The sequence below is a fragment of the Agelaius phoeniceus genome, chromosome 23, assembly GCF_051311805.1.
Source record: "Agelaius phoeniceus isolate bAgePho1 chromosome 23, bAgePho1.hap1, whole genome shotgun sequence".
NCBI lineage: Eukaryota > Metazoa > Chordata > Aves > Passeriformes > Icteridae > Agelaius > Agelaius phoeniceus.
Genome location: NC_135287.1, coordinates 2,564,208 through 2,590,000, shown reverse-complemented (window position 1 = coordinate 2,590,000; position 25,793 = coordinate 2,564,208). Strand labels below are relative to the sequence as shown.

At 44.2% G+C, this 25,793-nt stretch overlaps 1 protein-coding gene across 4 annotated transcripts in view; it reads right to left on the bottom strand.

Moving 5' to 3' along the window:
* PKNOX2 (PBX/knotted 1 homeobox 2) overlaps window positions 1–25,793 on the bottom strand; it is a 112,692-nt gene that overhangs the window by 76,991 nt on the left and 9,908 nt on the right. Inside the window, exon 1 of one of the 4 annotated variants that reach the window (XM_077190080.1) lies at window positions 10,557–10,574. The exons of the other annotated variants lie outside the window; for them this stretch is intronic. The gene's annotated coding sequence lies outside the window, so the exon portion shown is untranslated. Of the gene's footprint in view, window positions 1–10,556; window positions 10,575–25,793 lie in introns of those variants that run through there. 4 annotated transcript variants of the gene reach the window in all.

The window sequence follows — 25,793 nt, the reverse complement described above, 5'->3', positions numbered from 1 at the left end:
ACCGGGGCAAGTCACCCCAATAAGATAAAAGAACTTGGTTAAATCTCTTCTTTTTTAATCTTTTTTTTTTTTCTCTATTTTTTTTTTTTCTTTTGCCCACAGAGCTGGAGCTGGGAATCCATTAGCCTTTAATGAAGTGAAACCCTCATCTTGCCGGAGCCACCTCATTTAGCGCAATTGTTTCGCAGCCATTACGGAAAGACAATTACAAGGAAGCGGCGAGAGTAATTGGAAATGCTGGCAGGAGTTGGGCGAAATGATAATAAATAAAAATATTCCCCCTAATAAGCTTGCCAGGAGGGGGGTGGGCTGGAGAAAATCAACATAATTAGAACTGAACCTCGGTGAGGAAAAACAGCCAGCGGGGCGGCGAGCGCTCGGCGCGGAGGAGAGGGGGGAAAGTGGAGAAAACTTTGGGTTTTTACTCAAAAACCAGCAGGGAAAAGATTTCCCCCACCTGTACGAAGCTATCAGGAGGAAAAAAAGGGTTGGGATGGGAGATGATGTCCACAGGGATGCATGTGGTGCTCCTGCATCACCTGGGCCAGGCTGGAGTTAAAGCTAAAAATGAGTTTAAAAGTGAAATGGGATTTGCTCATAGGGCATCATCGAGGAGCATCATTGGGGAACAGGAGTTTCTGCTCATCAGATGGGGGGAAATACAAATATTATTGCAAAATACAATTATTTCTGCAAAATACAATTATTTCTGCAAAATACAAATATTTTTGCAAAATACAATTATTTTTGTAAAACTTGCATTATTTACATTAAGACCAGAAGGCATTAATGACGTGGATTTGGGGGGAAAGGGATCAATCATACCCGAAACCCACCACAAGTAGCTGGAATTCAAGCCAAAAAAAGCTTAAAAGCCAAATTAAAGCCAAAAAAAAGCTTCAAATGAAATGGGTTTTTGCTCACAGGACATCATCAAGGAGAATAATTGGGTAACAAGAATTTCTCCTCATTGGATTGGGGGAAAATACGATTATTTTAGTAAAATACAATTACTTTTGCAAAACCTTCATTATTTACATTAAGAGCAGAAGGCATTAAGGACCTGGATTTGGGGGGAAAGGGAGAAATTGCACCCAAAGCCCAACAGAAGTAGCTGGAATTCAAGCCAAAAAAAGCTTAAAAGCCAAATTAAAGCCACAAAAAAGCTTCAAATGAAATGGGTTTTTGCTCACAGGACGTCATCGAGGAGCATCATTGGGTAACAGGAATTTCTCCTCATCAGATGGGGGAAAATACAAATATTATTGCAAAATACAAATATTATTGCAAAATACAAATATTTTCGCAAAATACAATTATTTTTGTAAAACCTGCATTATTTGCATTAAGAGCAGAAGGCATTAAGGACATGGATTTGGGGGGAAAGGGAGAAATCGCACCCAAAGCCCAACAGAAGTAGCTGGAGTTAAAGGCAAAAAAAGCTTAAAAGCCAAATTAAAGCCAAAAAAAAGCTTCAAAGTGAAATGGTTTTTTGCTCACAGGACGTCATCGAGGAGCATCACTGGGGAACAGGAATTTCTCCTCATTGGATTGGGGGAAAATATGATTTTTTTGAAAAATATAATTATTTTTGTAAAACCTGCATTATTTACATTAAGAGCAGAAAGCATAAAGGACATGGATTTGAGGGAAAAGGGAGAAATTGTACTCAAAACTCAACACAAATAGCTGGAATTCAAGGCAAAAAAAGCTTAAAAGCCAAATTAAAGCCAAATTAAAGCCACAAAAAAGCTGCAAAGTGAAATGGTTTTTTGCTCACAGGACATCATTGAGGAGCATCATTGGGTAACAAGAATTTCTCCTCATTGGATTGGGGGAAAATACGATTATTTCTGCAAAATACAAATATTTTTGTAAAACCTGCATTATTTACATTCAGAGCAGAAAGCATTAAGGAACTGGATTTGGGGGAAAAGGGAGAAATTGTACTCAAAACCCACCACAAATAGCTGGAATTCAAGCCAAAAAAAGCTTAAAAGCCAAATTAAAAGCCAAAAAAAAAAAGGCTTCAAATTAAATGTATTTTTTGCTCACAGGACGTCATCAAGGAGCATCATTGGGTAACAGGAATTTCTCCTCACTGGATTGGGGGAAAATACAAATATTATTGCAAAATACAAATATTTTTTGCAAAATACAATTATTTCTGGAAAATACAAATATTTTTGTAAAACCTGCATTATTTACATTCAGAGCAGAAGGCATTGAGGACCTGGATTTGGGGGAAAAGGGATCAATCATACTCAAAACCCACCACAAGTGGCTGTTGGTGGGGTCCTTCTCTGCTCCTAAAATCTTCCACCAAATAATCCCTGTCCCCTGCAAAACCATCCACACCCTGTTCCCATTCTCACCCCAACCCAATGATGCTTTAGCAGATCCTCCAAAACAGTTTGCAGCAAAAAAAAAAAAAGCCATTAAAATGGAGGGTTTGCACCCAAAAAAGCCATTGAAGCAAAGCTTTGAAGAACAAAGGTCCTCCAAGGAGAGAACTGTACCTCAAAATGTCCTTAAAATAGGGGCTTGCACCCAAAAATGTACTTTGAGCAGTTCTCAGCAAAAAAAAAAATAAATCCTTAAAGCAGAGCTTTGCAGAAATCAACTCTTCACACAGGGGTTTGAACTAAAGGTTTCCCAAAAGGGGTTTGTTTGCACCCCCAAAAAAACTCCCTCAAAAAAGGGTTTGCACCAGAAAAGCAGCCTTAAAATAGAGGGTTTGAATCAAAACCAGCCCTTGCATCATAAAATATGCTTTGAATGGGTGTCTGCACCAAAAAAGTCCCTCAAACAGCAGTGTCGGGTCCGTCTGTCTGTCTGTGCCCCGACACGGGCAGGGCGGTTCTTGGGTGGGCGCGTTTCAAAGGACGAGTCTGGACTCTTCAGCTTTTCGATCTTCAGATTGTTTATTATTTCTTATCTACAAAATTTTTCTGTCTGCCCAACAGAGGTCTGACCTGCAAGCAGTCACAGGCACTCTCTGACCACCCACGGGGCGGTCATGTCTTTTTATACTAAAATCTACGTATACAATATTTACCTTTATTTCCCAATACTTTTCACCCATGTTAGCAAGTGCACCTTCACCATAAACCAATCCCCAAGTGCCAACATCACCACAGGAGATGGAGGACAAGAAGAAGAAAGAAGAAGGACGAGACAGGCCCTGATCCCTCCATCTTGTCTCCATAACCCCCCTGTACCAAAAACCTTAAAGTTTATATTTCACCCTCTAAATGTGTCTCTTTTACACCTTTTACTCTAAAGTTATTCTCTTGTCCTCAGACTCTTGTCACTTCTGTGGATGGATCAAAATCAAGCCACCAAACACTCCTGGCAACATTCCAGGGTTTTCGAGACCCCCAAGGGTTCTCCTGGCATCTCTGGACATCGGGAACGATGTGCTGAGATCCCACACAGCAGCTTTGCACCAAAAAGCACTTTCAAATCGACAAAAAGGACTTTTAGCCAGGTAAAAAAGGCCTCAGAGCGGGTGGATTTACACAAAAACTTCCCCAGGACCTCTCCCCTGTGAAATATCTGCTCCAAAATCCTGCTCCAAAGGGCTGGAATCAATCCCCAGCCCAGCACAGCAAGGCTCTGCCCAAAAGTAGAAAAATTCTGCAAGGGGAATTTTATTTGTCCTTTGAGTTTCTGTTCTACTCAGAGTAAAACTGCTGGGGCAGGTGGGAAAAGCCAAAAATGCTGGGAGTAATCCCAAAACCCTGATCAGGATGGCCCCTAATATAAAATACACAGGAAAATAATCAAATAGGCCCCCAAATTAATAAAATATCCTCCCCAATGAGAAAAAATATGCAAAAAAATTAAAAAAATAAATAAAGCAACTCCAAATAAATTTAAAAATTTAAATTTGAATTTAAAAAGATCCCAAATAAATTCTAGAATACAGAAAAAATAAAATGCTTCCAAAAAATAAGAAAATACCCCCAAAATAATAAAATGCTCAAAAGAAGTAGCAAAATACCCTCAAAATAATAATATAGCTCAAACAAATAACAAAGTACCCCCAAAACAATAAAATACTCCAAATAAATAACAAAATACACTGAAAATAATAAAATAGCCAAAGTAAACAATAAAATAACCCAAAGTAAATAACAAAAAACCCAAATAAACGCCAAACTACATCTCAAAAATATTAAATTACTGCCCCAAATAATAAAATACATTGAATAATGAATGAAATATCCCCCCAAATGGTCCAAGAGTCCAAATCTCTGCCCCAGCCCTCTGGAGCAAAGGCAACTTTCATTTAAAAACCACACACGTTTTTTTTTTCCCTGCCACTTCCCAACTCTGTGAAGATCATTATCACAGAATGGGAGCAGAGATAAAACATTTTTATTTTCTTTTCTTTCCCTTCTAGTGGGATTTTTGAGCAGAGCATCCCCCACTCCCAGCTCTCATGGAAGTCAGCTCATGTTGGGAGTTAATGTTTCGTTAATGCATAGGGTTTTTTGTTAATTTATTTTACTTTCTTTTACTTTTCCATATTTCTCCTCAGTCAGCAATTATTTTGCTCCCAAAGGGATTATTACAAATCTCCCTGTGACTTTTTTAGCCTTGGTGCCTTCCATAAGCCACAGGTGATGCTCACGCCACAATGATGTGTTACTAAATAATAGTAAATTATTTTAAATTATGCAAAATTATTTTAAATACATGAAATGTTATTGAATAGTATAAAATATTACCAGATCTTTTGAAATATTCTGCAAAACTGCAAATATTTGTGCACAAATATTTAGGAGCTGTGGAATTCCTGCACCACCGAGCTGGGATGCTCCAGTGGGTACCACCAGGCTGAGTCCAGCTGGGAAGACAGTGGGCAAAGCTCTGGAAAATTGGGGGGAAATTGGGCTATTTTGGGTTTTTTTAGACCAAAAGAAAAATAATACTCCTGGTGGAGCAGTAGTGGAGAGTGTGAGAGCGTGGGTGGGAAGTCCCTGTGACTTTTTTAGCCTTGGTGCCTTCCAGAAGCCACAGGTGATGCTCACGCCACAATGACGTGTTATTAAATAATAGTAAATTATTTTAAATTATGCAAAATTATTTTAAATACATGAAATGTTACTGAATAGTATAAAATATTACCAGATCTTTTGAAATATTCTGCAAAACTGCAAATATTTCTGCACAAAGATTTAGGAGCTGTGGAATTCCTGCACCACTGAGCTGGGATGCTCCAGTGGGTACCACCAGGCTGAGTCCAGCTGGGAAGACAGAGGGAAAAGCTCTGGGAAATTGGGGGGAAACTGGGCTATTTTGGGGCTTTTTAGACCAAAAGAAAGAAAAACTCCTGGAGGAGGAGTAGTGGAGAGTGTGAGAGTGTGGGTGGGAAGTCCCTGTGACTTTTTTAGCCTTGGTGCCTTCCATAAGCCACAGGTGATGCTCACGCCACAATGACATGTTATTAAATAATATTATTTTAAATTATGTCAAATTATTTCAAATACACGAAATGTTATTGAATAGTATAAAATATTACCAGATCTTATGAAATATTCTGCAAAACTGCAAATATTTCTGCACAAATATTTAGGAGCTGTGGAATTCCTGCACCACCGAGCTGGGATGCCCCAGTAGGTACCACCAGGCTGAGTCCAGCTGGGAAGGCAGTGGGCAAAGCTCTGAAAAATTGGGGGGAAATTGGGCTATTTTGGGGCTTTTTAGACCAAAAGAAAGAAAATACTCCTGGAGGAGGAGTAGTGGAGAGTGTGAGAGCGTGGGTGGGAAGTCCCTGTGACTTTTTCAGCCTTGGTGCCTTCCATAAGCCACAGGTGATGCTCACGCCACAATGATGTGTTATTAAATAATAGTAAATTATTTTAAATTATGTCAAATGATTTCAAATACATGAAATGTTATTGAAAAGCATAAAATATTACCAGATCTTATGAAATATTCTGCAAAACTGCAAATATTTGTGCACAAAGATTTAGGAGCTGTGGAATTCCTGCACCACCGAGCTGGGATGCTCCAGTGGGTACCACCAGGCTGAGTCCAGCTGGGAAGACAGTGGGCAAAGCTCTGGGAAATTGGGGGTAAACTGGGCTATTTTGGGGCTTTTTAGACTAAAAGAAAGAAAAACTCCTGGAGGAGGAGTAGTGGAGAGTGTGAGAGCGTGGGTGGGAAGGAAGAGGGAGGTGGAGTTGTGGGAGAAGCGAGCAAGGAGCGAGCACAGAGCGCGCACTCAACACCTCGAGTTTCAGCTTTTCTGTTTGTCACATCCTGAGCTGGACAATTCCTAACCCTGAACTCCTTCCACAGTGTCAGCCAGCTCTCTTCTCAGTCTGCTCAGCCAAAACAATTATTATTGATTATATAATTATGCCTGATTATTATCCTGGACTGAGAACCAAGGACACCCAAAAGCCCCAGGTCCCAACAATTGTTTTAAAAAAGTGAATTGGGGAGGAGCAAACTGGGGCAATGGGACTTCACTGCCTGAAGCTGCAATTGGAGGATTAACCCTGATATTTAATGGACCAAACTGATAATTGTGGGAAAAACTCATGACCCTGTCCATGCTGGGTGCAGCCCCTGGGAGGCTCTGACTGCCCAAGGTGTGGCTGGTAAAGGCCTCTCATAAATCCCCACTTTATTCTCTGAACTCTGGCCTCTGTTCCAGGAGCCACCCCAAGGCATCAGCAGAGTGAGCAGGGAGTGAGTAAGGAGGGAGTAGGAGCTGGGAGTGTGCAAGGATTGTGCACGGCTGCTGGGAGCACGCCCCACTTCCCATTCCTTAAAATCCCATCCAATTTCCTGAAATTCACTTTTTCTCTCAATTAAAAAAAACCCAACTAATAATATCTTATATTTAAATATAGTTATAAATATTACATATATATGACTACATATTTATAATGTATTGTAATATCTATTATATATTACCTATATGTTTAACTATATTATTAAAATAGTATATATATACTATATATAGTATTAAAATAGTATATAGAATGTTTTATATATTATTTTATATTATTATATCACATCATGTTACATTATATATAATGTTATTATGCATAATTATATTATTCTATCATATAGTATTATATTATACATTCTATAGTATATATATTATTTTATATTATTATATATTACCTATATGTTTAACTATGTATTAAAATTATATATAGAATTTTAATATATTATTTTATATTATATCATATAATATTACATTATATATAATGTTATTATACATAATTATATTATTCTATCATATAGTATTATATTATACATTCTACAGTATATATATTATTTTATAGTATTATATATTACCTATATGTTTAACTATGTATTAAAATAGTATATAGAATGTGTTTATATATTATTTTATACTATTATATCATATCATATTACATTATATATAATGTTATTATACATAATTATATTATTCTATCATATAGTATTATATTATACATTCTATAGTATAGATATTATTTTATATTATTATATATTACCTATATGTTTAACTATGTATTTAAATAGTATATAGAATTTGGTTTTATATATTATTTTATATTATTATATCATATCATATTACATTATATATAATGTTATTATACATAATATTATTCTATCATATAGTATTATATTCTACATTCTATAGTATATATATTATTTTATATTATTATATATTATTTTATTTTATATATTTATTTTTACATATACACATACTATATACAATATATAGACACACTATGTAATTTTTATCCATATTATTTATTATATAAAACAAATACAGAGATAACATAGCTTACCCTATATCTAATAATACTGTATACATATAATAGAGGTATCTATAAAGTCTATATTATATTTTGTATTTTATCTTTTATACTCTATATTATCCATTATTGCCATTCTCATACATATTAATTATATTCTAAAGCTATATTAGATATTTTATATATATTATAATCTCCAATATCTCATATATTTATGATATCATATATCACAGATATTTTATACTACATTGTACATCATATCATATAATTATATAAATTCATGCCTGATGGGTAATTTATGGAAAACCCATGGTTCAGCCCCTATTTTATATAAAATATATGGATTTTAAGACCCAACCCACAGTTCAGCCCCTACAGACACCCTGTAAAATAAATCCCAAACCTGAAGGATCCCTTCCCATGGGAGAGAAATGTGGAATAGAACACCTGGGATGGAATAGAACACCTGGGATGGAATAGAACACCTGGGATGGAACACATCCCCTTCATGGACCTCAGGTGAGATTTACTGAGAAAGAACAGGATTTGAGGTATTTGGGAATATCTCATTTACAAGGATCTATTCTAGTCCATTCCATTCCATTTAATCCAAAGTGAATTTGCTCCGAGGTTCCCATGGAGGCTGAGAGAAACAGGAATCTTTAGGAGAAAATCCAACACCTTGACACAGAGATGCACAACCTGGGAGTGAATGGGACTTTCCAGAACTGGCAAGAATTTCCTTCCTGAATTTCCTGAATTCATTTTCCTGATTTTCCTGATTCTGCAGGATTCTGCTATCCTGGCATTGCAGCTCTTTGGAGAAAATCCAATTTATTCTTCAACAAATCCACTTTTGCTGCAACACCACAAGACACCAATGATGATTTTGGGGCCACTTTAGATCCTCAAAACCCCACTCTGCCTTTTCCTGATAAACCATCCCAAGTAAGCCAAAACCCTCTGGAATTTGGTATTTGCACCAGAAATCCATCGATTTTGTGTGACCACAAATGGGTTGCAGGGAGCAACTCCTCTAAATTTTTGGGAGGGGGGACAGAAAATCATTTTCAGGCTTGCAAGAAGGAATTCATTTGCCCAAGCAGCGTTTGCATGCCGCGTTCCCAGCGGGAATTTGGCAGTAGCCAAGTGGAAAGGTTTATTTAGCCGGGAGCGGCGCTGCCTTCACAAACATTTCCCCTTATCCAGCAGGGAGAACCTCACCAACCGAAAGGAGATTTAATTAGTGAAAATCTCGTTAGGCAAACGAAATTATCCGTAAGACAATCCCGCTCTGGACAGGGGGTGATTAAGCAGAGGCGTTAATGGGGATGGGGGGGCTGGGAGGACACCGCGGCCCCACCCCCTCCCCCGTGCCTGCCGAAAAGCCCTTGAGCGTCTCATCAGCTCACCTTGATTGCATCATGCAAATTGCAATTAGCTTTTCCTTTCATCACCCCAGAAAACAGGAAAAAAAATAAAAAACAAAAAAAGGTATTTTGGAGGTGCGGGCGCAGCAACCCCCAAAATTTGGGAGTGGTACCCAGGGGATGCTGTGCCTGCATCCCAGCACTGAGTGATGGAAATGGCGTTTTTAAAGTTATTTTGAGAGATTTGGTTATGATTTCCAGCTCTTACACGAGGGTTTTTTAACCTAAAGATGTGGGGGCTTTCTCACTGGTCTCTGGGGGCCACCAAACCCTCCTGGGGGCCACTAAATCCTACCAGGGCCACGAAACCCTGCCAGGGCCACCAAACCCTCCTGGGGGCCACCAAACCCTCCTGGGTGCCACTAAACCCTGCCAGGGCCACCAAATCCTGCCAGGGCTACCAAACCCTCTGGGGAGCCACCAAACCCTGCTAGAGCCACCAAACCCTGCCAGAGCCACCAAACCCTGCTAGAGCCACCAAACCCTCCTGGGGAGGGCACCAAACCCTCCTGGGGGGACACCAAACCCTGTCAGAGCCACCAAACCCTGCCAGGGCCACCAGACCCTCCTGGGGGCCACCAAACCCTGCCAGGGCCATGAAAAGCTCCTGGGGGCCACCAAACCCTTCCAGGGCCACCAGACCCTGCCAGGGCCACCAAACCCTCCTGTGGGGACACCAAACCCTCTGGGGGCCACCAAACCCTCCTGGGGGCCACTAAATCCTGCCAGGGCCACCAAACCCTCCTGAGGGCTACCAAACCCTCCTGGGAGCCACCAAACCCTTCCAGGGCCACCAGACCTTGCCAGAGCCACCAAACCCTGTCAGAGCCACCAAACCCTCCTGGGGGCCACCAAACCCTGTGAGAGCCACCAAACCCTCCTGGGGGCCACCAAACCCTTCCAGGGCCACCAGACCCGGCCAGGGCCACCAAACCCTCCTGGGGGGACACCAAACCCTGCTAGAGCCACCAGACCTTGCCAAGGCCACCAAACCCTGTCAGAGCCACCAGACCTTGCCAGAGCCACCAAACCCTGTCAGAGCCACCAGACCTTGCCAAGGCCACCAAACCATGCCAGGGCCACCAAACCCTCCTGGGGGCCACCAAACCCTGCCAGGGCCACCAGACCCTGCCAGAGCCACCAAACCCTGCCAGGGCCACCAAACCCTCCTGGGGGCCACCAAACCTTCCTGGAGGCCACCAAACCCTGCCAGAGCCACCAGACCCTGCCAGGGCCACCAGACCCCCACGTGCAGAACTCTGAGGGCGTTGCTGAGGCAGCTCAGAAGTGCAGGGAAAGCTGCAAGGGCTGAGAGCTCAGGCTGGGCTGCTCCAGAATATCCAGGACTGACCTTGGGGTGGTGGCACGGCCACTGCTCTTTGTCCTCCCACTTCAGCAAGATGTCACAGAGCCACCTGTAAAAACCATTGATTCAGGGCAAGAGAAGCCTTCCCTTTGCCAGAAGTCCTTAAAAATGAGGGGAAAAAAGCCAAAACCTCATAAAATCTGTGCCCAGCAAACACTCCTGGGTTTTATATCTATAATTACATTTACACAGCTCTTGATCAAGGTGAATCCCTAGGGACCTCACCCCATGCAGCTCCAAGTTTGAGCATCCCTAAAATGATGATTCCCACCCCAATCAGCTCCCAAGTCTGGAGGAAGACACAACATTGCCATCACCACCCAAAAACGGGGAAATTTCAGAGTTTTTAGATGCAGAGGGAAGATGGAAACCACCCAGGGATGCATCAGGCTGCAGGTGGAGTGAGGAGATGGATGCTGAAGGAATGACCCAGCTGATGTCACACAGAGAAACACAAATTCAATCCCAGCTGGCAAGGCCCAGGGCATCTACTCCCCATATATCACATTCCCAAATATTCTTCCACTATATTCTCCAATATACCATATTTATATACAGAGAGATGTATAAAACATTGTATTTCCCAATATATATACAGGGAAATATATTATTTATATATATAATATATAGAAATATATATTATATATTTTTATATAATATATATATTATATAATATATATTATATAATTATATAATTATATAATATATATTATATATTATATATAAATATATAATACATTTATATAATATATATAATATTTATATTATATTATATTATTATCTCATTTTCTTCAATACATAACAATATTTCCAAATATTTTCTATTCCTAAATACATTCCCCAACATCATATATTTTATATTCCCCTATCAATAAATAAACACATATATATATGTTATATATAATATATACATGCATACAAATACCCTTTTTTAGATAGATAGATAGAATATTATACAATATTTCCAAATATTTTCTATTCCTAAATACATTCCCCAACATCATATATTTTATATTCCCCTATAAATAAATTAAAAAAAAAAATTTATATATATATATATGTTATATATAATATATACCTGCATACAAATATATTTTTGATAGATAGATAGATAGATAGATAGATAGATAGATAGATAGATAGATAGATAGACAGAATATTATTTGCACTGCCCTTAACTTAAAATTGATTCAGAGGCTGCAATTAACACAATTCTTGGAATTTTTCTGCAATATCCATCAATTTTTTCTACATCTTGGGCTCAGTTTACTGTTGCCCAACTTCTGCCACGAATTTGCTGAGTTTTGAGCAAAACCCATTTAATTTTTGTCAGGCAAAAGGAGTTTATCCTTTAAAGATCCTTACCAGATCCCACTCTCGGGACACAAAAAAAAAAACCCTGAAAAATGCGGTTTTATTTAAAATCTGGTTTCATCTGAAGGTCAGATTTTACTCATAAATTGTTTTTAAAGAAAACTATCGATGGGCACCAGGTTTGGATGGGAAAAACTTGGGCATCAGATGTGCTAAAATCCATTTTGGGATGAGAAGGAAGTGACCAGGCCAGCAGCACAGGATGTTTGACCCTTGTGGGGTTTTGGGGAATTTCCATTTAGAACTGAGAATGGGTCTGGAATTTGGGTGCTCTGCACAGCCCTTGGGTGTGTGGGAGGCTTTAACTGGGGTGCCCTGTGAGCACCTTTGCTAATTGGGGACCTTGGCTGATTGGGGTACCCTACAAGCCCCTTTGCTAATTAGGGGGTTTGGCTGGAGTCCTTCATTTGGGTGCTCTGCAAGCATCCTTGATGATTGGGGTACCAACTCAGTCTTTGCTAATTAGGGGCTGATTGGGGTACCCTACAAGCCTGGGCTGATTGGGGTACCCTACAAGCCTGTAGGACCTTGGCTGATTGGGGTACCCCTGTGAGCACTTTTGCTAATTGGGGACCTGGGCTGATTGGGGTACCCTACAAGCCTGGGCTGATTGGGGTACCCCTGTGAGCACCTTTGCTAATTGGGGACCTTGGCTGATTGGGGTACCCTACAAGCCTGGGCTGATTGGGGTACCCCTGTGAGCACCTTTGCTAATTGGGGACCTTGGCTGATTGGGGTACCCTACAAGCCCCTTTGCTAACTGGGGGGTTTGGCTGGAGTCTTTCATTTGGGTGCCCTGCAAGCATCCTTGATGATTGGGGTGCCTACTCAGTCTTTGCTAATTAGGGGCTGATTGGGGTACCCTACAAGCCTGGGCTGATTGGGGTACCCTACAAGCCTGTAGGACCTTGGCTGACTGGGGTACCCTACAAGCCCCTTTGCTAATTGGGGACCTTGGCTGATTGGGGTACCCTACAAGCCCCTTTGCTAATTGGGGACCTTGGCTGATTGGGGTGCCCTACAAGCCCCTTTGCTAATTGGGGACCTTGGCTGATTGGGGTACCCTACAAGCCCCTTTGCTAATTGGGGACCTTGGCTGATTGGGGTGCCCTACAAGCCCCTTTGCTAATTGGGGACCTTGGCTGATTGGGGTGCCCTACAAGCCCCTTTGCTAATTGGGGACCTTGGCTGATTGGGGTACCCTACAAGCCCCTTTGCTAATTGGGGACCTTGGCTGATTGGGGTACCCTACAAGCCCCTTTGCTAATTGGGGGGTTTGGCTGGAGTCTTTCATTTGGGTGCCCTGCAAGCATCCCTGATGACTGGGGTACCAACTCAGTCTTTGCTAATTAGGGTGCCACATCAGGGTCTTTGCTAATTAGGGTGCTCTGTGAGGAGCTTTGCTGATTTGGGCACTCTGATGAGTTGATTAATTTGGGAACCCTGCAGGGACCTCAGCTCATCCCCATCCCCTGGGGGCTAATTCAGATCCCTGCCACCATCTCTGCCATGCAGGTGCCACACCAGGCTCTCTGCCAATTAAAGGCCCTTCCATGACCTTTCCTGATTTGGGTGCTTGGTTGGCATTTTTATTTTTTGTGCCCCACGAGGATCTTTGCTAACAAGGGTGCCCTGGAAGGGTCTGTGCCAAGCAGGTGCCATCCCCTGGCCATGCCACCCTTGGGTGCCCTGGCTGAACTCCTTCCCTCAGGTGCCCTGAAGGGGTCTCAGGTGCCTCAGGCACTGAGTGATGAAAATGTCATTTTTAAAGTTATTTGAAGAGATTTTGTTACTATTTCCAGCTCTTACAGGAGTTGGTTTTTTTACCCTAAAGCTGTGGGTGTTCTCACACTTGGCTCTTCAGGTCATGAGCAGCAGGTGACACAAGTGACAGGACAGAGGTGACACCGCTCCTGCCTTGCTCTGGGATGCTCCATGGGCAACCCAGCCTGGGCAGGATGTGGCTGCACCCATCCCTCAGTCATAGGAATGGCTTTAGATCCCAAAATCCTGCCAGGAGCAGGCTCAGGACGTGGCCCTATCCATCCCTCACCTACAGGAATGGCTTTGTATCCCAAAATTCTGCAGGAGCAGGCTCAGGATGTGGCTGCACCCATCCCTCAGCTACATGAACAGCTCTGCATCCCAAAATCCTGCCAGGAGTCAGTTCAGGATGTGGCTGCATCCATCCCTGAGGTACAGGAATGGCTTTAGATCCCAAAATCCTGCTAGGAATGGGTTCAGGATGTGGCTGCATCCATCCCTCAGCTCAGCTACATCCCAAAATCCTGCCAGGAATGGGTTCAGGACATGGCCTCATCCATCCCTGAGGTACAGGAACAGCCTCCCATCCCAAAATCCTGCCAGGAGCAGGCTCAGGATGTGGCCTCATCCATCCCTGAGGTACAGGAACAGGTTCCTATCCCAAAATCCTGCCAGGAATGGGTTCAGGACAAGGCCTCATCCATCCCTGAGGTACAGGAACAGCTTCCCATCCCAAAATCCTGCCAGGAATGGGTTCAGGACGTGGCCCTATCCATCCCTCACCTGGAGCAATGGCTTTGTATCCCAAAATCCTGCCAGGAGCAGGCTCAGGATGTGGCTGCATCCATCCCACAGCTACAGGAATGGCTGTGCATCCCAAAATCTTGGCAGAAACAGGTTCAGGATGTGGCTGCATCCATCCCTCAGCTCAGCTACATCCCAAAACCCTGCCAGGAGCAGGCTCAGGACGTGGCCTCATCCATCCCTCAGCCACAGGAATGGCTTTAGATCCCAAAATCCTGCCAGGAGCAGGCTCAGGACATGGCCTCATCCATCCCTCAGCCACAGGAATGGCTTTAGATCCCAAAATCCTGCCAGGAGCAGGCTCAGGACGGGGCCTCATCCATCCCTGAGGTACAGGAATGGCTTTGTATCCCAAAATCCTGCCAGGAGCAGGCTCAGGACGGGGCCTCATCCATCCCTGAGGTACAGGAACAGCTTCCCATCCCAAAATCCTGCCAGGAATGGGTTCAGGACATGGCCTCATCCATCCCTGAGGTACAGAACAGCCTCCCATCCCAAAATCCTGCCAGGAATGGGTTCAGGATGTGGCCTCATCCATCCCTGAGGTACAGAACAGCCTCCCATCCCAAAATCCTGCCAGGAGCAGGCGATGCCCACCCCTGCAGGGCATGGAGCAGCCCCTGGGATGCCTCACTGCCATCAGAGCATCCCAAAATCCCATCTGCAGCCCCCACGCCGCATTAATGGCTCCTATTTTGCTAATTGTACAAACCTAATGGGGGAAGGAGCTGGCAGGGGAAAAAAAAAAGGGTAATGGCCATCAGGGCAGCAATAAAGCAAAATTAATGGGCTGTGGGAAGAAATCATGTCCACTTAATGCCAGCGCTGGAACTCGGGGCCAGCCCGGAACGCCAGGGGGGGTTGCTGTGCCCCGAGGTCACTCCCGAGCACGACAGGGAGGGAGGGGACAGCAAAGAGCAGGAGCATCCCCAGGGCTGGAGAGCAGGAGCGGGGACAGTGCCGGGGACAAGGGACAGAGGGACAGGAACGCTGCAGAGACACACCAGGGCTGGCACTGCGCCTTCAGATGGGGACAGCTGCTTTTTATCTCCTTTGAATTTTATTTTTTTTCCAATTTTCCTTCTTTCCTTTTGCTTTTTTCCAATTTTCTAATATTTTTCTGTTTTGCTTTTTCACATTTTATTTTCTTTTACCATTTTTCCTTTTTATTTCCCTTTTTCTAATATTTTTCCTTTTTTTCATTTTGCTTTATTGCTTCTAATTAACCCTTTTTTTTCATTTTCCCTTTCCTTTTTACTGTTTCCCTTTTCTCCCACTTTTGCTTTTTTATTTTTTTACCCAGCTTCTTTTTTCTTTTTACTTCTATTTCCCTTTTTTCCCCCTTTTTTTTTCTTGCTTTTCATTACAATTTTTCCTTCTTTACTTCCTTTTTTTCTTTTTATTTCCCATAGAGAAAGGAAAACAATTTTCCCACCACAAAGCAGAGAAAACCCACCCAAACCTCTAAGCCAGCAGACAGGGATGCTGGTGTAGGACACCACCCAAGGATTCCCAATCCTTATTTTCACTCTGTCCCATCCAATTTTTTCCCCAGCTCTACTTCATCCCAATAAAAATTTAATTACTTTGTGATTTTTGCTTGCCCTGGAACAAAAATCCAGTGCACAAATATCCCTGTTCCTAAAGGGATGGAGATAAGACTCATCCCAAACTTTCCCTTTGGACTAAAAAAAAAAAAACAAACCAAACCAAAACAAAACAAAGAAAAAAAACCCCCAAAACACCACAAAAACCTTTAGCACATAAATTTGGGTAGCAGTAAAGCTCTTCATTCTAGGAAAAGTGGGATTAGAAGTGGATGTGGAATACTTCTGTGAAGTTGTGCAAATACAGATGTGAGCGGGCATCACCAACACTTAGGAAAATTCAAATTATCTGTATCCAATCAAATGGCCCTGCCAGGAGCCCAAACAATCCAGGAAAATCCCAGGAAAACCCAGGGGTTTGTATCAATGCCCCAAATCATACTGGGAGCGAGGGTCCAGCTGCTCTTCCAGCAGCCCCAGCCAGGCCCCACTGCCAGCCCCTGTCTGGGATGGCTCCTTCCACCCACCCCAAAGCCAGGGGAGGCTGGGGAGCTTCTTCCTATGGGAAAAATCCCAACAGTTTTTTCCTGAAAATGCCCAGGGGGGATAATTTTCTTTTTTAAATGTTCCTATTTTTGAGGAGCCACTTAGGGCTGGGGAGGATGGGAATGATGGATTATCCCAGGCTGGAGCAGGGATGCTCCAGCTCCCTGTGAGCAGGGATACAGGATCAACCTGGGCTGGAGCAGGGATGCTCCAGACCCCTGTGAGAAAGGATACAGGGATACAGGATCAACCTGGGCTGGAGCAGGGATGCTCCAAACCCCTGTGAGAAAGGATACAGGGATACAGGATCAACCTGGGCTGGAGCAGGGATGCTCCAAACCCCTGTGAGAAAGGATACAGGGATACAGGATCAACCTGGGCTGGAGCAGGGATGCTCCAAACCCCTGTGAGAAAGGATACAGGGATACAGGATCAACCTGGGCTGGAGCAGGGATGCTCCAAACCCCTGTGAGAAAGGATACAGGGATCAGAGATCATCCCAGACTGGAGCAGGGATACAGGGATCAGAGATCATCCCAGACTGGAGCAGGGATGCTCCAAACCCCTGTGACAAAGGATACAGGGATACAGGGATCAGAGATCATCCCAGGCTGGAGCAGGGATGCTCCAGCTCCCTGTGAGCAGGGATACAGGGATCAGAGATCATCCCAGGCTGGAGCAGGGATACAGGGATCAGAGATCATCCCAGACTGGAGCAGGGATGCCCCAGCTCCCTGTGAACAAGGATACAGGGATCAGAGATCATCCCAGCCTGGAGCAGGGATACAGGGATCAGAGATCATCCCAGACTGGAGCAGGGATGCTCCACCCCCCTGTGAACAAGGATACAAAGCTCATCTCAGGCTGGTGCAGGGATGCTCCAGCTCCCTGGCACACAGTGAGCAAGGATACAGGGATCATCCTGGCTGGAGCAGGGATGCTGAGGGATACAATGAGTACAAGCATCACCCACAGCTGGACCAGGGATGCTCCAGCTCCTGTGAGGAAGGATACAGGGATCATCCTGGTCTGGAGCAGGGATGCTCAGGGATGCTCCAGCTCCCTGTGAGGAAGGATACAGGATTATCCCAGGCTGGAGCAGGGATGCTCAGGGATACCCCAGCTCCCTGTGAGGAAAGATACAGGATTATCCCAGACTGGGCCAGGGATGCTCCAGCTCCCTGTGAGGAAGGATGCAGTCTTATCTCCATCCCTTTGGGAACAGAGATGCTCCAGCTCCCTGTGAGGAAGGATACAGGATTATCCCAGACTGGACCAGGGATGCTCCAGCTCCCTGTGGGTAGGGATGCAGGGATCATCCTGGGCTGGAGCAGGGATGCTCAGGGATACCCCAGCTCCCTGTGAGGAAGGATACAGGATTATCCCAGGCTGGAGCAGGGATGCTCCAGCTCCCTGTGGGTAGGGATGCAGGGATCATCCTGGGCTGAACCAAGGATGCTCAGGGATGCTCCAGCCCCCTGTGCACACAGTGAACAAGGATACAGGATCATCCCAGACTGGACCAGGGATGCTCCAGCTCCCTGTGAGAAAAGATACAGGGATCAGGGATCATCCCAGGCTGGAGCAGGGATGCTCAGGGATACCCCAGGGATACCCCAGGGATGCTCAGGGATACCCCAGGGATGCTCAGGGATACCCCAGCTCCCTGTGAACAAGGATACAGGGACTGTCCTGGGCTGGACCAGGGATGCTCCAGCTCCCTGTGAGGAACGATACAGGGATCAGGGATTATCCCAGGCTGGAGCAGGGATGCTCAGGGATACCCCAGGGACACCCCAGGGATGCTCAGGGATACCCCAGCTCCCTGTGAACAAGGATACAGGATTATCCCAGGATGGAGCAGGGATGCTCCAGCTCCCTGTGAGGAAGGATACAGGGATCAGGGATTATCCCAGACTGGACTAGGGATGCTCAGGGCTGCTCCAGCTCCCTGTGCTTGGGCACCAAGCAAGGACACAGGGATCATCCTGGGCTGGAGCAAGGATGCTGCAGCTCTCTGTGAACAAATATACAGGGATCAGGGATCATCCTGGCTGGAGCAGGGATGCTCAGGGATGCTCCATGTCCCTGTGCACCCAGTGAGCAAGGATACAGGGATACAGGATTACCCCAGGCTGGAGCAGGGATGCTCAGGGATGCTCCATGTCCCTGTGCACCCAGTGAGCAAGGATACAGGGATCCAGGATTATCCCTGGCTGGAGCAGGGATGCTCAGGGATGCTCCAGCTCCCTTTGCACACAGTGAGCAAGGATCCAGGGATCCAGGATTACCCCAGGCTGGAGCAGGGATGCTCAGGGATGCTCCATGTCCCTGTGCACCCAGTGAGCAAGGATACAGGGATCCAGGATTATCCCTGGCTGGAGCAGGGATGCTCAGGGATGCTCCATGTCCCTGTGCACACAGTGAGCAGGGATACAGGGATCAGGGATCATCCCAGGCTGGAGCAGGGATGCTCCAGCTCCCTACACACAGGGAGCAGATCAGGCACCCAATACAGATTTCCTCAATTCCCATTCAAGCTGTGCACGTGGAAAACCAAACCAGGCACGAGCTGTTTCGCTGGCCTGACAGCAAAGGGAGGAGCGAGCTGGTGTAAATAAAGGCGGGACGGCACCGAGGGAGGCGCTGGTGCCCCGAGGCTGCCGGGCTCAGGTTGCAGGATCCACCGGGGGTTGCGGGCAGCTATTTTGGGCTCGGGGATATCATTTCACCAACGATTCCCCGCAGTTTCATGTGACACGGACCCAGCATCCCTAAAATAAACGGGGACTACACCCCGTCTTAAAGGGAATGGAAACAGAAATGGTAAATGGGTAACAGGCACCCAAATTGGTGTGAAGGATTTGCCTGATTTTATTTCAAATACACAGCAGGGGCAAAAAGCACTTTGGATTTCAGCAGATATTTGGGAATCTTGTTCATTAATGGTACAGTGGACACGAAGATGCAGCTGAGATGCAGAGCTGGGGATCACAGAGGGATTTGGTGGATTTTATGTTGCATTTGGGGAGTTTTCCCGTGGACATTAAAAATAAATAAATAAGAACTCTGCACTTGGTCCCTGCCAGTGACAGGCTCAGGGCTCCCTACCCAGAGCAGCAGAAAAATGTGAGGCTCCACGTGCCAAAATAGCAAAATAATTTGGGAGAAATTTGTTATTCACTGACTTTTTCCCCTACTGTGCAATGAGTTGAATGAGGATTTTTGCTGTTTGGGGCTAAAAATCTCAGATTTAGGATTATCCCCATTCTTACAGCCATGTCACTGCTTCATTTTATTGTACATTAAAAGAACTTTATATTAGACATGTTTCTATTAGACATGTTTCTATATTAGACATGTTTCTATTCACTGCTTAATTTTATTGTACATTAAAAGAACTTTATATTAGACATGCTTCTATTAATTGTATTGATTGTATTTATTATTAATGTTATATACATTCTATATATTATATATATAAAATATATATATTTATATATAAAATATATATATAATACATTTTATATTATATATAAATATATAAAATACATTTTATATTATATATATAAAATATATACAGTTATATATAAAATATATATAAAATACATTTTAAATAATATATATTAAATATATATTATATATAAAATATATAAAATACATTTTATAAAATATATATAATATAAAATATATAGTACATATTATACTATTATATATTGTATATATTGTATATATTGTATATATATAAATAAATATATATAAATATAAATAAATAAATATAAATATAAATTATATATATATATATATATATATATATATATATATATATATATATATATATATATATATACACTATAGTACCTAATAAAAGTTCATTAACATATCCCAATCTCTTCATTGAAAACTATCATTTATCAGCTGGAAAAACCATCTCCATCTCCTGTGGAAGATTAACATCACTTTTGGCAGCTAGAACTCACTCAGCAGCAAGTTTCAAATTTCTTTCAGCCTCCATTGCTGCAGCTTTATTCTGTGTTATTCCCCTTCCTCGCTTGCAAATGAAATGTAAAGTTTGAAATTCAGGTTGTAACCAAAAAAAACCAGCACAGGGACAAGGAATTTTCCAAGAAACTGAAAATCCCCCAAGCTGATGGACCCAGCTTGGCAGGAGGAGCAGCAGGGGCTGTGCACAAGCACCCAAGTGGGATTTTTCACCCTGGAAATCAGCACTGGGATGTTCACTTTGCATCAGAAAAGTTCTTTTCCTTTGGATAAGCACCCACAAAATGGTAGCAGCATTGCTAAAAGCAGATGAGAGGCACTAGAAGTGGATGGGCAGCCCTAAAACTGCAGCAGAATCCCTAAAACTGCAGCAGAATCCCTAAAACTGCAGCAGAATCCCCAAAACTGCAGCAGAATCCCTGAAACTGCAGCAGAATCCCTGAAACTGCAGCAGAATCCCTGAAACTGCAGCAGAATCCCTGAAACTGCAGCAGCAGCCCTAAAACTGGATAGGCAGCCCTGAAACTGCACCAGAATCCCTAAAACTGCACCAGCATCCCCAAAACTGCACCAGCAGCCCTGAAACTGCACCAGCAGCCCTGAAACTGCACCAGCATCCCTGAAACTGCACCAGCAGCCCTAAAACTGGATAGGCAGCCCTAAAACTGCACCAGAATCCCTAAAACTGCACCAGCAGCCCTAAAACTGCAGCAGCAGCCCTAAAACTGCAGCAGCATCCCTGAAACTGCAGCAGCATCCCTGAAACTGCACCAGAATCCCTAAAACTGCACCAGCAGCCCTGAAACTGCACCAGAATCCCTAAAACTGCACCAGCAGCCCCAAAACTGCACCAGCAGCCCCAAAACTGCAGCAGCAGCCCCAAAATTGCAGCAGAATCCCTAAAACTGCAGCAGCAGCCCTAAAAATGCAGCAGCAGCCCCGAAACTGCACCAGCAGCCCTGAAACTGCACCAGCATCCCTGAAACTGCACCAGCATCCCCAAAACTGCAGCACCATCCCTTTTTTCCATCAGAAAAGTTCTTTTCCCTCAGGAATGCATGAACAGTTGATCACCAGCTGCACTCTGCCATGGGGGACAAGATTTTCCTCCCCCAAAAGTGCCCAGCACTCCCATTGCTTTCCTGTGTAATAATTCCCTCTTATCAATTGATTGATTGATAATTTTCTATTATAAATCAACCACTATTTTTATTATAAATCAATAATTTTCTGTTACAACCTGATCCTTTACTTTCTATTATAAAGTCCTTGACTTTCTATGTATTTCTATTATAAATCCATCAATAATTTCCCAGTATAAATCAATCCAGATTTTTCTCCTATTAATCAACCCACTACTTTCTATTATGGATCAATCAACAAATTGCCCACTATAAATCAATCAACCCACAATTTTCCACCCCAAATCAGCCAATAAATTTTTATTAGGAGCAAACCAACTCCTGACTTGCTCTTCCAAATTGATCCATTGATCATTTGCTATTAGAACCCAATCGACCTTTGACTTTTGGAGTATCAATCAATCAATCAATCAATGGGTTTCACTCAGAGTGGATTAATTAGAATTAATTTGATGCTGGCTGAGTTCTGCTGGGCTGACAGCCCCCACAGCCCCAGCAGGAATTTCCAGCCACTGTGGCTCATCCCCACTGCCCTCAGCCCCAGGCATTCCTGAGATCAGCACCAAGAGGGGCTCGTTGAGAGCTCCAGCCTCCAGAACCAGCAGGAAACAAAGGGGGGATTCTGTCTGCTGGGTCAGGGGGGGCTGCAGGGAGCCCCCAGCCCACAGCAGCCCCGGGGCAGCACAGGGGGAGCAGCCCCAGCACAGGGGGAGCAGCCCCAGGGCAGCACAGGGGGAGCAGCCCCAGCACAGGGGGAGCAGCCCCAGGGCAGTACAGGGGGAGCAGCCCCAGGGCAGGGCTGGGGGAGCAGCCCCAGGGCAGGGCTCGGGGAGCAGCCCCAGGGCAGGGCTCGGGGAGCAGCCCCAGGGCAGGACGGGGGGAGCAGCCCCAGGGTGGGACAGGGGAGCAGCCCCAGGGCAGGGCAGGGGGAGCAGCCCCGGGGCAGAGGGAGCAGCCCCAGGGTGGGACAGGGGAGGGGGAGCAGCCCCAGCACAGGGGGAGCAGCCCCAGCACAGGGGGAGCAGCCTCAGGGCAGGGCAGGGGAGCAGCCCCAGGGCAGGACTGGGTGTGGGGCACGGCTGGGATTGGCAGTGGTGCTAAGGGAATGAAATCTCACCGTGCACTGGGGACTGAGCCCATCACCTCCCAGATTTACACCAGATTCACACCACATTTACCAGAATTTACACCAGATTTACACCACATTTACCAGAATTTACACCAGATTTACCAGAATTACACCAGATATATCAGAATTTACACCAGATTTACCTAAACTACACCAGAATTTACACCAGATTTACACCACATTTACCAGAATTTACACCAAATTTACACCAGATTTACCCAAACTACATCAGAATTTATACCAGATTTGCACCAGGTTTACCAGAATTTACACCATATTTACCCAAATTACACCAGATTTACCCAAACTACATCAGAATTTATACCAGATTTACACCAGATTTACCCAAACTACATCAGAATTTACACCAGATTTACACCAGGTTTACCAGAATTTACACCAGATTTACCCAAATTACACCAGATTTACACCAGATTTACCAGAATTTACACCAGATTTACACCAGGTTTATCAGAATTTACACCATACTTACCCAAATTACACCAGATTTACCCAAACTACATCAGAATTTATACCAGATTTACACCAGATTTACCAGAATTTACACCACATTTACCAGAATTTACACTAGACTTACACCATACTTACCCAAATTACACCAGATTTACCAGAATTTACACCAGATTTACACCACATTTACCAGATTTTACACCAGATTTACCAGAATTACACCAGATTTCCCAGAATTTACACCAGATTTACACCACATTTCCCAGATTTCCCAGAATTTGCCCCATTTCACCAGAAGAATTGAACCCCAATTCAGGCACTGCCAATCCTTGAGCCCTTCCCCGTCCATCCCAGCCCTGCTGCCCTGAGCCCCTCCCCAAGCTCGATGAAATCAGGGGGAAAACGCCCCCAGGGATTCCTGCAGGGATCACAGCACTGGGAATTTCTCTGGCTTTCCTCCTGTTGAGCCAAATCCTGGAGAAATAATTGTAGGGAAAATAACCCCCCTGATGTGCCTACCTTGAGATAACCTTGGCCACTTGCCAGGCACTCAGCTATTAAAGATGCCACTAAATCGCTTTATTTCGTGGTTTTAGCATAAATATTCTCACCAGGACCTTCAGCTCCACTGTTTGGGGTGTTAAATTTAAAAGGGAAAGAGGAGGGAAATAAAAAAAAACCCTTTTGGAGGTTGTTTAGGCAAGGAGGAATGATTGAGGATGGTACAGGGTGGGATTAAGGTGGCCAAGGTGGTGTTGAAAAGAAGGAGAAGCTCCCCCAACAGCAAGAGGTGGCTCCTGGTATGAGGAGAAAACACTCAAATGCTTCAAAACAGTGAAAAAAACCTTGATAAAAAGTGATGGTTGAGACAGTGGGGTTGAAAGGGGTCAGGTTTGGATGGGGGAAAATGGAGGGAATGGGGAATAAACCCATTTTGGGGGGCTCTGGGCTGGGGGAGGCACAGCCAGGAGCTGGAGGAAAGGGACAAACGGTGCTAAAAATGCTTCAGAGCCCTGGCATTGCACAGGCAGCCTCAAATTGGGATAAGCACCCACAAAATTGTAGCAGCATTGCTGAAATCAGATGAGAGGCACTAAAAGTGGATAGGCAGCCCTAGAACTGCAGCAGAATCCCTAAAACTCCACCAGCAGCCCTAAAACTGCAGCAGAATCCCCAAAAATGCACCAGGACCCCCCAAAATGCACCAGGACCCCCCAAAATGCACCAGCAGCCCTAAAACTGCACCAGCATCCCTAAAACTGCACCAGAATCCCTAAAATTGCACCAGCATCTCCAAAAATGCACCAGAATCCCTAAAATTGCACCAGCATCCCTGAAACTGCATCAGTACCCCTAAAGTTAGACCAGCATCCCTAAACTCACACCAGCATCCCTGAAAATGCACCAGCAGCCCTAAAATTGCACCAGAATCCCTAAAACTGCATCAGTACCCCTGAAGTTAGACCAGCACCACTAAATTCACACCAGCAGCCCTGAAACTGCACCAGCATCCCCAAAAATGCACCAGCATCCCTGAAACTGCAGCAGCAGCCCTAAAATTGCATCAGTACTCCTAAAACTGCACCAGCATTCCTAAAACTGCACCAGAATCCCTAAAACTGCATCAGTACCCCTGAAGTTAGACCAGCATCCCTAAACTCACACCAGCATCCCTAAAACTGCACCAGCAGCCCTAAAATTGCACCAGCAGCCCTAAAAATGCATCAGAATCCCCAAAACTGCACCAGAATCCCTAAAATTGCATCAGTACCCCTAAAACTGCATCAGTACCCCTGAAGTTAGACCAGCATCACTAAACTCACACCAGCATCCCTGAAATTGCACCAGCAGCCCTAAAACTGCACCAGCATCCCCAAAAATGCACCAGCATTCCCAAAATTTCAGCAGCAGCCCTAAAACTGACCCTGCACCCTAAGATTGCAGCAGAATCCCCAAAATTGTAGCAGCATCATGGAAATGAGATCAGCATCACCAAAGGCAGGTGAGCCCCCCTGAAGCTGCACCATCGCTCCTAAAACTGAAGGGGCATCCCTAAAATTGCATCTTTGAACATGGCCCTGGCACTCCTAAAACTGGCACCAGCAGCCCTGAAGTTGGACAGGGATAAAACAAAATTGAAATCTAAAAATGCCATCAGCATCACCTTACAGGAAAACAACCCTCAATGATAGCATTGAGTATTTAATTCATGTTATTATCTTGAATTATTTACTATTTATTGGTTATTGAGTATATATTACTATTTGTTTTTTATTTTATTTTATTTATTTTTATTTCATTTTTTTATGATGGTTAAGTTTGTTCTTTACCATCCCACTGACAAAGTGCCCCAGTTCATTATTTTTTGTTTTAAAGCAATTAATTAATTGCAGGACTTATGAGACCTTGGATCTGGCAGCAAGATATAAAGAAACCAATTTCT